At 47.2% G+C, this 13,461-nt stretch overlaps 1 long non-coding RNA gene across 1 annotated transcript in view; it reads left to right on the forward strand.

Moving 5' to 3' along the window:
* Positions 1–8,895, forward strand: part of LOC132521105 (uncharacterized) — an 83,785-nt gene extending 74,890 nt beyond the window's left edge. The window contains exon 3 of the long non-coding RNA XR_009540734.1: positions 8,653–8,895. This is a non-coding gene — a long non-coding RNA (uncharacterized LOC132521105). The remainder of the gene's footprint in view (positions 1–8,652) is intronic.
* Positions 8,896–13,461: the final 4,566 nt, after the last annotated feature.

Here is a 13,461-nt window from a genome sequence, read left to right on the forward strand (position 1 = left end):
GCATTAGACATAATCTCATTAAAATCAACAATGAAGATACAGAGATAAGTAGAATTCTTGGAAAGGAGAGAAAATTATCATCAGAAACTCCCAGAGAATCAGCTGGAAACACTTACCAGTATTAATGAGATTTCAGCAAAGGGGTGGATCTGAGCTACACACCTCAGAGCACTAGCTTTCTTACAGTTCAGCAGTAACCAGCAACAAGGTACAACATATCTCCTTCATCCCCAGTCCCCTTGTGTCACCCTGGAGCCAGTGGCCTGTGCTCATTCTGTGGCCAAGGATTTGTGCCTTTTTTCTGGCCCACGTGCCAGGCAGGGTGCCTGAATGTTTGGAGCGGGGGCGGGGAGGACTGCGAGTCAGACAGCTGCAAAAGGAGCCTTCAGGCTGGAAGTTTTCTGCATGGGTCTAGGACTGTCTAACACCCTGGGGAATGAAAGGCAGGACCTCTCCTGCCACTTTGGCTTTTCCTCTGCAGAGAAAAATAAAGGACAGGAGATAGGATGCTGGCAGGGGCTGGACAGTGTCTCACCATGAAAGCGGCCAGAATGGAGAGCACCCCTGCTTTTTGAATCCTGACGATCCAGGCTGGGTCATGGCTCGGGCACTATTCATTTGAGGCAGCTATGCACCTCTCCAATCCCCACTTTCTTTACCTGTGGAGCAAAAAGGGGATTGCCTACCTGCTAAGGATTGTGGGGGAGAATGCAATATGATAATGAACAGGAAAGTACTTTACCAACTAAAGTACAATGGAAACAGAAAGTAAGACTGCTAGTATTGATGAGGGCTCCGAGCTGGCCTGCTGACAGAGCCACGTGCTGTGCCAGCTCTCTGGCTGGTCCCCAGGTCCCCAGGGTGCATCTGACCCAGCTATAACACTACACCGAGGTCCCATACAGGCCTCCTGCTTGGTAAACTGACGACACTGGCTGCTTCAAATGCCCTAAGAACAGGCACAGGAATGCAATCATCTTGTACGTTTACCTGGGCCCAGTTTCCTAATCCATAGATGGGCTTTGATTTCTCTGATAAGTTTGTTTGTATTGTAACTTCTACTTTGAGGACCCCGGGTCAAAGGGTATCACCTTCCTTTCTAACAGGGAGATGGTAGTACATCTCCTGGAGCCTCGGGACAATGCCTCATGCCCCCATCCACGTTTGGGTCTGGCCCACAAGAGAGCCAGTCACCCGAAGTAGGGTCCCAGGGACAAAGACAAGCTCCCAAAGAGCCTGTGAGGCCAGGAGAGCAAGGGTGGAGGAAGAGAAGCCTCCGTGGTCCTCAGAGCACAAGGGGAACAGGCAGGGGTTAGGGGAACACAGGACAGATCGGGGAGTGAGAACTTGGAAGGAGCGAGGGAGAGGCTCTGGGAACAGGGGCCCCAAAATGATCTCTTAGCATTTCAGATGTTTGAGAGTGATTCTCCTGCCCAGGGTCCCTGCCTTTGGGGCCTCCAGGAGGTTCCATGCTGAAAGCAGCCAGGATTTCCTAGGTGAAGCACATTGCCCCACTTGTGTTGGGAAATGGGGAAATTCTGCAACAGCTGACTTCAATTACTAAGTCCTCTCTGCTTAAGAGATGCCATTCCCCCAGCAGACTGGAAAATGTTTAAATCTACCGGGACACATGCATGCCCGAGGGGGAGGGGTTTGCTTAGGAAGTGGACTGGCTGCTTCCCCCATTCCTGAGATGACAGCAGAGGCCCGCACCCAGAGCCAGGGCCCCCAGGCCCGGCCAGCCGCTGCAGGCTGCAGCCCCAGTGGCCCTGCAGGCTCCTGACTGATGGATGCCCAGCTGTGCAGGAGGCCACTCCTCTCCCTCAGCTCAGTCAGCCCTGGCTGCCTGGGGCTGCAGGTCTATGTCATGGTCCCGGGGGGAGCCGTGGGGAGAGCCCTGAGCTCCTAGGCCTTGCCTGTGGCCACCAGCCCGTGGAGTGAAGGGCTGGCAGCTGTAAACCGCAGCCAAAGGCCAGCTGTCCCTGTACGTCTGCCCAGGCCGCTTCTGAAACGTATCCTCTGAACATGACATGACACTCAGCTGGCTGCTGAGAACTAAGAAACCACTTCAGTACGAGGACTCCTGGGTGCAAAGTGCACACATCTCCCCAGGGAGCCCCGCTGGTCCTGCTTACCCCCAAGTCTGGCTTCTCTCTCCAGCCTCATCTCCCTCAAAACCGAGTTTCTCTCCCTCTCCCTCTGAAGGTCTCTTTTTCTGTGTCTGTAGCTGCCTCTCTACGGTTCTGTCTCTCTCCGCCCCTCTGCATGTGTCTAGGTGTCTCTGTGTGTGTCTGTTTCTCCCTGTCTCTCTGTGCCTCTCTGTCCCTGTCTCTCTCTGCCTCTCCTATCTCTTTGTCCCTCTGTCTCTCTCTGTGCCTCCCTTTCAGTCTTTGTCTCTTTCATCCTCAGTCTCTCTTGGCCTCTCTCTGATCAGCTCTTGCTGTCTCTGTCTCTCTCTCATCCTTGAATAAAGCTGCCCAGACTGTACCTCCAACAGGACCGAGGGCCTCCCAGAGGCCCCACAGAACAGAGCAAGGTGGACACTGGGCCAGGCCCATGTGTCAGGTGGGCACAACGGTTTTGCTGGAACTTGCCCTCTGGCCACGTGAAGACTGTCTCTGGCACCAGGGCATTCTGGGCATGCACAGCAGGCTCTGAGGCATTCACTTATAGCTGATTTACTTTGCTTATTCAGCAGAAACTAACACACCATTTGTAAAGCAATTATACTCCAATAAAGGTGTTAAAAAAAGAAATGCTAACAACAACAAGAAAAATAAGCAACAGTGTTGGGCGGCTCCACTCATCCTGGGAGACACAGAGGAAAGGTGATTACATGCTGTGTCCGCGAATCCGTGAAGCTCTGTGTCTCCCTCCCAGGGAGCCAGTGTTCTCATTCTCTGTATTCTTTGGTCCTTCCAAGTGGCAGGAAAGACCTTTAGAAACCAGTGTCTGAACAAAATGCCAGCTGGAAAACCACAGGTTTCTGCTTTTTCTAAGTGAGCTGGAGGGAGTGGGGCTGGGGCTGAGGGATAGGTAAAGAATTACTGAAGATATAATAGGTACAGCAACGCAGAGCCCCATAACTTGAAAGGCTTGAAAGGGCAGCTGAGTCCAGGGCTTCTGACTGTACACACCTGTGGCCAGTTCATCCCCCACTCCCCGCCGCGACCACCACCGCAAAAAGATTGCCACCCAGCAACCAATATATGAATCAGAGTAATAATAAGGGCCATTTCTCTTGGGTCAGGGGTACTATCAGCCACTCTTTGTATAATATAATATCTTGGTCAATCCTACCAAAAATCCTAGGTAAGTAGTCCTCTCTCCATTTTACAGATGGAGAAACTGAGGCTCAGAGAGGTTAAGTAACTTGCCTAAAGTTATACAACTAGTGAGTAGAAGAGCTGAGATTAGAATCTAGGACCATCAGACTCCAGGCTGCATGCTTGCCCCATTGTCACCCTGAAGAAAAATTTTTAGTCAGGTGGAAATGGTTCTTTTCATACCTGAGTGTCCTTTCTGTGAGTGGATCAGAATATATTGATAGGAATATTTGGAGACAATGAAGCACCTGGTCAAGCTCACCTCTCCTCCCTGCCTTCCAGGCAGCATGTGGATTCTCAGCATGTCCGGGAGCAGTGCTGTTCCGATCAGTCTAGGTAGCAAAGGCCCACAGTGATGTCTGTGGAGCTTCAGGAAACACTCCATTTGCTGCATCTTACCAGTGGTTAAAACAAAAACAAAAACCAGATATTAAAAGCTTAAGAAAAAGGTATGGAAGAAAAATTTGCGATTGATAAAATTCTAGTATTTTTTTCTTTTCTTTGAATTGGGATGAAATTGACATCATTCTCATTATTGTGGCAGGATACTTTGTTCACTAGATTTGACCCGAAGGTCTAAGAAGGGAAGGAAGGGCTCCCGGGGGACCTTCTCCCAAATGTAGCTGCTCCTCTGATCAGCGGTGATTAGGAGGAGTGCGTGTGCCTTACACTTCTCAGGTCAGAGAGAACTTCAGAAACAAAAAGGTTAAAAAAAAAAGACATTTGGTCCATCTATCTGTAGACTCTTCCTTCCTTCTTTCAGTAGAGAGAAGAGTCCCATTCATAGCCATTGTTTCTGCGAACAAGAGGGGAGAAAAGGGTGGCTTGAAAGGCAGCCAGGCAGCGCAACACGCCACACCCACTCGGGGATGTTTAAACCTGCTGAGGCTCTTGGAGTTGATCTCTCCCTGCAATGACCTCACGGGGACAAGCTGTGTATGTCTGGTGCCAGGATAAGGCTGTGGCTTCACCCACAGAAAGAGTTCATGAGGTTTAAAAGCATTCATTACTCTAATAATACAATAGTGACCCAGAGAATATACACCCAAAGTGGATTTGGGCCCAATTGCTAATCTGGCAGTCTTCATTTGACATAAACTTGATTCCATTCCATTCCACAAATATTCCCTTAGTTCCTGTTGTGTGCCAGTGCTGAACTAGACACAGAGCTCCGACCCAGAAGAGCTTATTCACTCCAGGAAGGGAGATCAAATAGGTACTCAAAGAGGGAGGGGCGTTCAACAGTCAACAAATGTTTTTTGAGGGCCTACTAGGTGCCAGGCATTCAGAATGAGGGATTCCTTAAAAAAGCTTTTTGGAGGAAGTCTGATGGCAAATTTGACTCCCTTTTTTGATCAAACAAACCACACTCAATTTAATTTCACGAGCAAGTCCCTATTATTTAGGGACTTTAAAAAATAATGTTAATGCTTTTTCATTTTAATTTTTAATGTGTTTCCTGCTAAGCTTTAAGCTTCATGGCGGCTGGCCTGGAGATGTGCCTTGTGCACGGTTTGTCTCCAATGCTGAGATGGTGTCTGGTCTAGTGAGTAGTCTAGAAAAGCATGAACCTGGGGAAGCTCCTGGCCTGCAGGGGTGGTTGTGAGATGGAGAAGGGATGAGGAACAGGAGGCCTGCTCACAAATTATCCTACAAGACAGAGCGACATAAGTTTTCTTTCTTTTTTTTTTTTTTTTTTTTGCGGTACATGGGCCTCTCACTGCCGCGGCCTCTCCCGTTGCGGAGCACAGGCTCCGGACGCGCAGGCTCAGCGGCCATGGCTCACGGGCCCAGCCGCTCCGCGGCATGTGGGATCTTCCTGGACCGGGGCACGAACCCATGTCCCCTGCATCGGCAGGCGGACTCTCAACCACTGCGCCACCAGGGAAGGCCACGACATAAGTTTTCTAAAAGAAATAGCAAAATCTCTCTCTCTCTCTCTCTCTCTCTCTCTCTCTCTCTCTCTCTCTCTCTCTCTCTCTCTCTCTCTCTCTCTCTCTCACACACACACACACACACACACACACAGAGTCAATTAAGGGCATAGGATGAATTGTGGGCTTCATACTCCCATGGCTCACTGAACTGGCCATCGTTTTCATAGCTTTGAACAATCAAATTGCAGATACCTTGAGTGGCTCTCTCAACACCCACTTCAACCTCTTTTTTTCTTGCCATCTCTACCATAGAGTCAGAAAAGCTAAAATACTTAACTTCCCAGCCTCCTCGGCAGCTAAGCGTGGCCACGTGAGATGGTCATCCCTAGCCGAATGAGATGAGGCCAGTGAGATGTTGGCAGAAGTTCCTGGGAGGACTTCCCTTTGAGAATATAAAGGCAAACATCACAAGGAGAAAGTGTTTGCCTTGGTGTCCTTCACGTAGCCCCACTTCCTTCCTAGAATGAGGACTGGAGGTACAGCAGCCATTCTGCAACCATGGGGACAAAAACAAGTCAGGCAGGGAGGTGGTAGGAACCTGGGTTCTGAGAGGCCCCTGAAGCGGTGCCACTCCTGCCCTGGACTGCTCACCGCTGGGCTCCTCTGACAGGAGGGAGAGATCCCCTCCTTTTTCTTGCCATCTCTACCACAGAGTCTGGAAAGCTAAAATAATTATTCAAGCCACTCTAGTTGGTTTCTTTTACTTGTGCCTGAGCACAAGCCTAATAATATGTATAAAACAACCACTACTGACCACTTTCCACATGCTGGAGGCTTTGCATTCATCAGTCACCAAGCTGAGAGGCACAGAGAGCTAACAGTTTCGGAGCATTCACTTTGTGCCAGAAACTTTTCCGAGTTATTTAGGTGGATCTCCTCTCCACTCCTCACTTATTATCAGTCCCAAACTACAGATGAAGAAGCAGGTTTGGAGAGGCTATGTAGCTTGCACACGTAAAGGGCAGAGCTGCTAGCTGAGCTCTTCGCCACTCACCTATGATGTCTCCTCTCTGTCTCTTTAATAAAGTCATTCTCAAGGAGTGGCCCCCAGACCTGCAGCATTGGCATCCCCTGGGAACTTGTTAGACATGCAAATTCGCTGTCCCCATCCCAGACCTACAGAATCAGAATCTAGGATGTGGGACCAGCACTCTGTGTTTCAACAAGCCCTAAAGGGGATTCCAATGTGTGTTAAAGCTTGCGAAACCCTCTTTGGAATATGTGAGGAGCCTCCATTGTCCTCTCCTGGACATTCCTTGTTGCAGCTCCCGTCGGGCTCCTCCTTGGGTTCTAAATCTTGGAGTCCTTTTTTGATCCTAGATCGTGGTTGATCTCTGCAGCTGCCTTAGTGCAGGAAGAAAAGGGATTCTTTGCTGTTTTGGCCCCAAGTCCAGCTTTGGGCCTCAGATCCACAGCCACCTAGATGCAGTGGTGTTCCAGGAACGCTGTCAGGAATGAGCCTTTCTAACCCAAGTAGCCCCCCCAGCCCACCCCAGGCTGGATCGGCTCGTTTGCTGCTCCATGTTCTCCAGTCTCTTTTTCATACATGCCAAAGCACCTCCAAGAGTCCACCTTGGGAAACCCCACCTGGAGCTCCCACTTCCCTCCCAGCTCGATCTTTGGCCCAGGTGGCCTCTGGAGTTAGGGCCTGGAGCCAAGGAGGTGCTTCTAATTTCCAGGGTTTGTGAGTTTATTCACAGACTCAGAGCTAGAAGGGGACTCGGGGACCATCCAGTTCAATCCCCTGATTTTATCAAAAAACAGAGGCTGAGGGAAGAGAAGTGATAGGTCCATGTTTATCAGAGAGATGATAGAAAGATGGGGTAAAGCCCAATGGAGTAGACGTGGTAGATGCATGTCCCGAGTCTGCAGTGTGTGATGCTGCCTCTCTGACACCCAAGAGCAACTTCATGTTACCAGCTCAAGACACACGCCTACTGACTGAGGTACAAACAGGCCCCAGATGCTTCAGCTACTGTTGGACAATGTTCATGTCAAACTCTGGGCTAACCCACACTTACTGATGCTCCTCTTGAGGATGGAGAGAAATCTCAGACCAGCAGAGTAGAAAAGAGAGGAGAGGACAGGGCTACTGACCTGGGGGAAGAGACCAAAAGATTTTCTGCTTGCAATGATTTCCTTTGAATGTATCCCAGGTTTGAGCTGTCCCTGCGGAATATTAAGGGGATATTTATGATACTGATGGGGTTAGGAAGAGAAAACTGGGGACCATCAGTAAAGGGACCTTTAAGGGAGGGTGAGAATGACTGTGTTTTTCTCCAAGGCCACTTGGAAGATAAATTTGGGCCCTTCCACAACAGCTACTGCCATGTTCCCTTAGCACAAGTTTTCATTTCTCAAGGCAACAAAGGCAAGGGACAACATACCTCCAAGGTGAGTTCCAGAAGAGAGCCTCCTTGTGCTCTGGAGGATGGCTCAACAGAGGCCAAGTTAATTTACTTAAATTGTACCATACTCAGGTGCTCAGCATAATTTTAAAGTGATAATGAACATACGAATTCTTGTTTCTGGGTAGTTTATCTAGTGATATCTCTTGGCATTCACAGGCAGCCAATTTCTTCCGGAGGAATTTCCACTAATCTCTTCTCCAGGAATAGACCTTGGCTCCCAAGGCAGTGTCAGTGAGCTCAAGGCATAGCTTGACTTGAGCCCTAGCATTGCCAAAGCAAAATGCCCTGGCCGTAGACAAGTGGACAGAGATTTATAGAGCCTTTTTTGAGGTCCCCAAAGCCAGGATGGCTGCAGCGGTCTGTGAGCTTTGGAGTCTTTCCTGCTTCTGGGATGTGGGGAGTAGAGGTTTGAGGGGGAAGGAGGTGACAGTAGGGAGAGCAGCTCAAGTACATATGATCAGCCTTAGCCACTCTCTGACCTACTTCTCCTTCCTCATCTACCATTTCTGTGGCAGCTTTCCCACCTCATCTGCACTTCATCTTTATGCCAAACAGATTTAACTTATTTGGGGTGAAATATTGTTGGTTTCCAGACTCTGATTCTCCCTGGGAATGATCTTCAACCAAATAGAAAATATAATTTGTAAAATACCCCATTCAGATTTGCTTCAAAATAATATGGAAGGGGAAAGCAGTGGGGTTACAGATGAAACAGGATCGCCTCTGAGTTGATCATTGTTAAAGCTGGGTGATGGCATTATTCACAATAGCCAACAGGTGAAAACAACCCTAGTGTCCATAAACAGAGGAATAGACAAACAAAATGTGGTATATACATACAAATGGACTATTATTTAACTTTGAAAAGGAAGGCAATCCTGACACATGCTACAACATGGATGAACTTTGAAGACATTATTCATCCACAAGTTGAGATATATATATATATTTTTTGTTTTGTTTTGTTTGTTTTTACAGATATGCAAGGATCCAACAATTATAGCACTCTCTGAAGAAAATAGTTTCAAAAAGACTCTGACCGGGCTTCCCTCGTGGCGCAGTGGTTGAGAGTCCGCCTGCCGATGCAGGGGACATGGGTTCGTGCCCCGGTCCGGGAAGATCCCACATGCCGCGGAGCGGCTGGGCCCGTGAGCCGTGGCCACTGAGCCTGCGCGTCCGGAGCCTGTGCTCCGCAACGGGAGAGGCCACAACAGTGAGAGGCCCGCGTACCACAAAAAAAAAAAAAGACTCTGACCAAAATCAAATGGGTTAGAGAAGAGAGGAAACAGGGGTGAGCAATAAATCATGTTTCCTTATATATACATATACACACATGTATATATACATGCTTACCTATATATATACACACACACATTTGTATATATATATACATGTGCATAGATTTATACACATATATATAGTTCAGTATAAATGGATAGTGATAGACTGGAAATGTGTAATGCTGAATAAGAATTCTTAAAATAGAGGTGAAATACTGCAAAGGATATTCTAATGAGATCTAGAAAGAAAAGTACCATGCTACTTCAGCAAAACCTAGGTGTTGGGGGCAGGGCATACAGAGTGAAAGCATCCAAGAGGCTCTTGGGATAAGGAGAAGAAAATGGGGGAAGTAGAAGTATTCTCAATAGCTCAATGGCATAAATCTTAGAAAGTCAAAGCAGAGAGTTGGCTCCCATGCTCCAGCTCATTTTTCACGAAGCTCCCCAAATGCTAAACAGATTTCCTGTACCCTCGGTGACAAGAACCTCCGCTCTGGCCAAAATCCTGCCCCATTTTCCCACCCCAGTAATATGCATGGCCTCATAGCCATCTCCTGCAGGGGCAGCCAGCAAGCATCCCAGGCTGTCTCATGCTCTGTAACAGAATGCCTGGAGCCCACCTCTTTCCTAGTCTCCTTTTTCTAGGAGGGGGCCATGACTTGCTCCCAGGAACCCAGGCAGGGACTGTTTCCCATCACTTCTTGCAATGAGGTATTTCATGGGGCCTGAGAGAGGAAATCAGGTCTCTGCTCCCCCTGGGATTAGTGCCATTCTCTGGTCTGTTCTCCCAGAAGGCCCTTTCTCTAGGTCTGACATAACTTTCTCCTCCAAGACAGGACCAGCGAGAATCCATTTGTGTATAGAAAGACGAGAAGATACTTTTGACGTATTGTAATGTGAAAGAAGCAGGCTGCAAAATAATTTATATAATATACCTCTATTGTAAAAAAAAAAATCCCACAAAACTATATTACACCTTCATTGCATAGATATATAAATGGGGAGGGAACTGGGATTGGAGGTAAGCAAAGGGAAGTTTAGTTTTATCTATATTGTTTGAGTGTTTTACCGTAGGAATGTAATCATGAATCACATGTGTGTAATTTAAATATATACTTAACCCATAACAAGAAGAAAGACCTTCATGCTTTGAAGGGCAGATACGTCCATTAATCCATTCATAAATGCCCACTGTAAGTCAGTAGCTGCTGGGGTAAGAAATGACTCATACGTAGCTGAGTCCTGGAGGCATTCTCTGTCTGGTAGAGGAGATAAGATGTGTAAACCAGTAAGTGAAATAGGAAGACGCCCAGTGGAGAACCGTATGTGCAAGAGCAGATGAGGAGAGAATTTGGGAGGAGATGAGGGGAGAATTTGGGAGGAGATGAGCGATAACAGTAAGCACTTGAGTTTGACTAGCCTGAGGGGGGAGGGGAAGTAGGGGAGAATAGTAAATGATACAGCTAGAAAGGGAAACCAAGGCAAAAGCGTTCATTTATTTATCTAATGCTTCCTGAGTGCCAACGAATTTCACTGCCTAATGGTGGGAGAGGGGAGATGTTGTCTGGGGCAAACAATAAATACATTTTGCTGTGTACCTGAAAATAACACAACTTTGTTAATCAACTATGCTCCAATATCAAATAAAAATTAAAAGAAAAAAAAAAGACCTTGGGAAGGCCAGCTGGCTGGAGATAGCAGATTCAGGAGTCCTTGTTTCTGGGTGGAGGACAAAACATGGGAAGGATCCGTCAAGGAGAGCACTTGGTGTGGGACCAGGAAAGGAGAGGGTCATTATGGAATCTCTTGGGATCTCAGCAAAACAGGGAAAGATCTAGGGAAAGATGCCAGGACTTCAGTTACCCAGGAAGGTTACAAAGGAGCCAACAGAGGAATTGGGTTCTGGCATTTCCACCTCAAACTTGGGCTCCTACCCTCCAAGGGTGGTGGCCCATCTGACTTTGTGTGTGCATCTGGCACTGGCTGCACAGAGCTGCAGCTGGGAGCTGACCGGGTGAGGCAGAGACAAGAAGAGAGGGCCTCGCTTACAGCATGGAGGAGGGAGGGGTATAAACTGGACATTCAGGATATAAGAATTGCTAAGTAGTGAAAGGAGTAACCACATCCTCTGATTAGGGGTCATGTCCAAGGTGACAGTGCTCTGCATCTCGCCTTCATGGTGTTCTCCACTGGCTCCTCCCCTACAGCTAGCTTGGGAGCCCACTCTCCCCAGGCCTCAGAGAGGAGACAAGGAGCACACACGTCCTCCCGCCTGTATGTGGGTTCAGGACTTTGTCTTCGTGGGCTGCTGGTGAGTGGTGAGTGGCAGGCATGTTTTACAACTCCAGATTAAATGCTCCTTCCATATGAGTTTATGTTTATGTCTTTCAGATTTCATCTTTCTATGAATAAAATGCAAGCTCAGTTTGACAGTTAAGGCTACCATAACCTGGTTCCACGATAATTAGCTGTGGCTGGTGTCTTCAATACGTGCTACCCTTCTCCATCCTGCTCCCTGCCCCAGGGGCTATCCTACAATAGCCTCTGGCTTCTGTTGGATTCAGCTGTTGGGGAGCTCCAGAGGGATACCTGAGTGGTGTGGGCGGGTGATGACAGTGTATTTATTCCTCTGGGTCTAAGTGTGATGCTGGCTTTATGAGACTGAAGCTTGCAATTTTATTGGTCCACAAAAACCAAAAATATCACCAAATGCAGAAAAATAGCAATACTGTTCTGTTTTCAGCAGCATACTATTTGCCTCTTCATCTGACAACTTTGTAATCAATTTTTCTAGAGAAAGAACGGAAATATAATCCATTCTTTCCCCTAGTGGGTTTGATTGGAATTGGATTCTTTTTATATTGGTAACGTAGAACAATTTCAGTTTCACAACTCATCGTTTGTAATGTCATGTCAAATTCTGAGATTGCTGTCCCATTTGGGAAGACCTCTATCATTTTCTTCCATATATAACTAAGACTTAGAGCATTTCAAATTTTCTTGTTCAGGAATTAATCTTAAATACTCTTTGAATTGCTCAGACCTGTAAACCAGCTTGCCTTTGGGCCCCATTATAGTGGTGGCATACCATGAGTTTTATGTTATCTTTTATAGAGGGTGCTGTGTGGTTTTGCCCAGATTCCCTCATGGGGTCAGTGCAGCCATCCCTCAGCTGCTGGAATATAGGATCTGCTGGGGCCACATTCTGGTCGGCTTTTCCCAGTCCTGCCACATTCTGGTCGGCTTTTCCCAGTCCTGCCATCCTCATTTCCTCACAAGTAGAACTCCTGAGAGCTCTCCACGGTAAAAAAGTTACATGCAACTTTCCATTTCATAGGCCATTTCTAGGGAACCCCATCTAGGACATCTTCATAGATGTCAGGATCTTGTATCAAAGCAGTAAGAAATGTAAATCTTCTGCCAATGAGTTCATATGCTTTACTCCTCCATCAATAAGATTATCGAATAATCCAAGGTCCTTTAATTCTATTTGCATTTTCTTTCTTCGTCTTAATAAGTTGCTAATTTTGATATGATGTGAAATTTTTTTATGCCTATAGGCTATAAACACAGGAATCTGAGAACTAATATGTGAAATTCCATTTAAAAAGAAATAGTATGGTGTGTTTATAGTTGCAGGTGCTGCGTTATACTACTGACAATGAGAACTGAATTCTAGACTTAAAATTTTATGTCTGATGATGGGCCACAGACCAGCCCTGGTTCCTCACACAAACCTCTGTTCTCTTCACTACCCACATACATCCATGCTGGGCACCAAAGGACACATTCTTATTACAACTGACCTCTCTGTACCTTCAAGTCATGACATCAGGTGAGTTGGCGGTAAGAGTATTCCTGGAAGCCATTCCTTCATGAGGACAGCTAGCGGTGAATTAAATATATACAGAGTGACTGTGAGCAACTTAAATATATCACACCAAACCCAAACTCATCTTCTCCTTAACCAGATCCTAAAAATGCCCATGACGCCTCCAAAGCCACCCAACATAGGATGTGTGTGGCAGAGGGAAACTAGGATCAAAAATATCTTACTTTTACAAAATTTACCCCCCCTAAATTTATAAAAACATAGAACATATGAACTTTGCTAGGGTTCCTTCCCAGGCCTGGGAAGGGGCCTGGGCAACTCTGAACCCTACAGCTTGAACTTGACCAGTTTCATTGTAAATCCGCCTCTGCCTGGACCTCTCCCTGCAAGGTTGCCTGGAACTGGCTGCATCTTTGACTGAGGCCTCTGTTCTTCTAAGGCCGCTGTTCTATTGCACGCTCTCTCTCTGTTCTAGTCACAGTCTCTCTGTGCCTAGAGGTGTAATGCCTTGGCTCTTACTGAGCCTGGTTTACTGGGCTATTCTTTATGGCTCTCCTACACCCACACGTTTGCAAATAAACCCTTTTCAAATTATCCCATCTTGGGTGTGCCCTCTGTTTCCTGTTGGGACCCTAACTAGTCATCACTCCCTCCTCCCCAACAAGACTTCTGTTC

Source organism: Lagenorhynchus albirostris, chromosome 5, assembly GCF_949774975.1.
Source record: "Lagenorhynchus albirostris chromosome 5, mLagAlb1.1, whole genome shotgun sequence".
NCBI lineage: Eukaryota > Metazoa > Chordata > Mammalia > Artiodactyla > Delphinidae > Lagenorhynchus > Lagenorhynchus albirostris.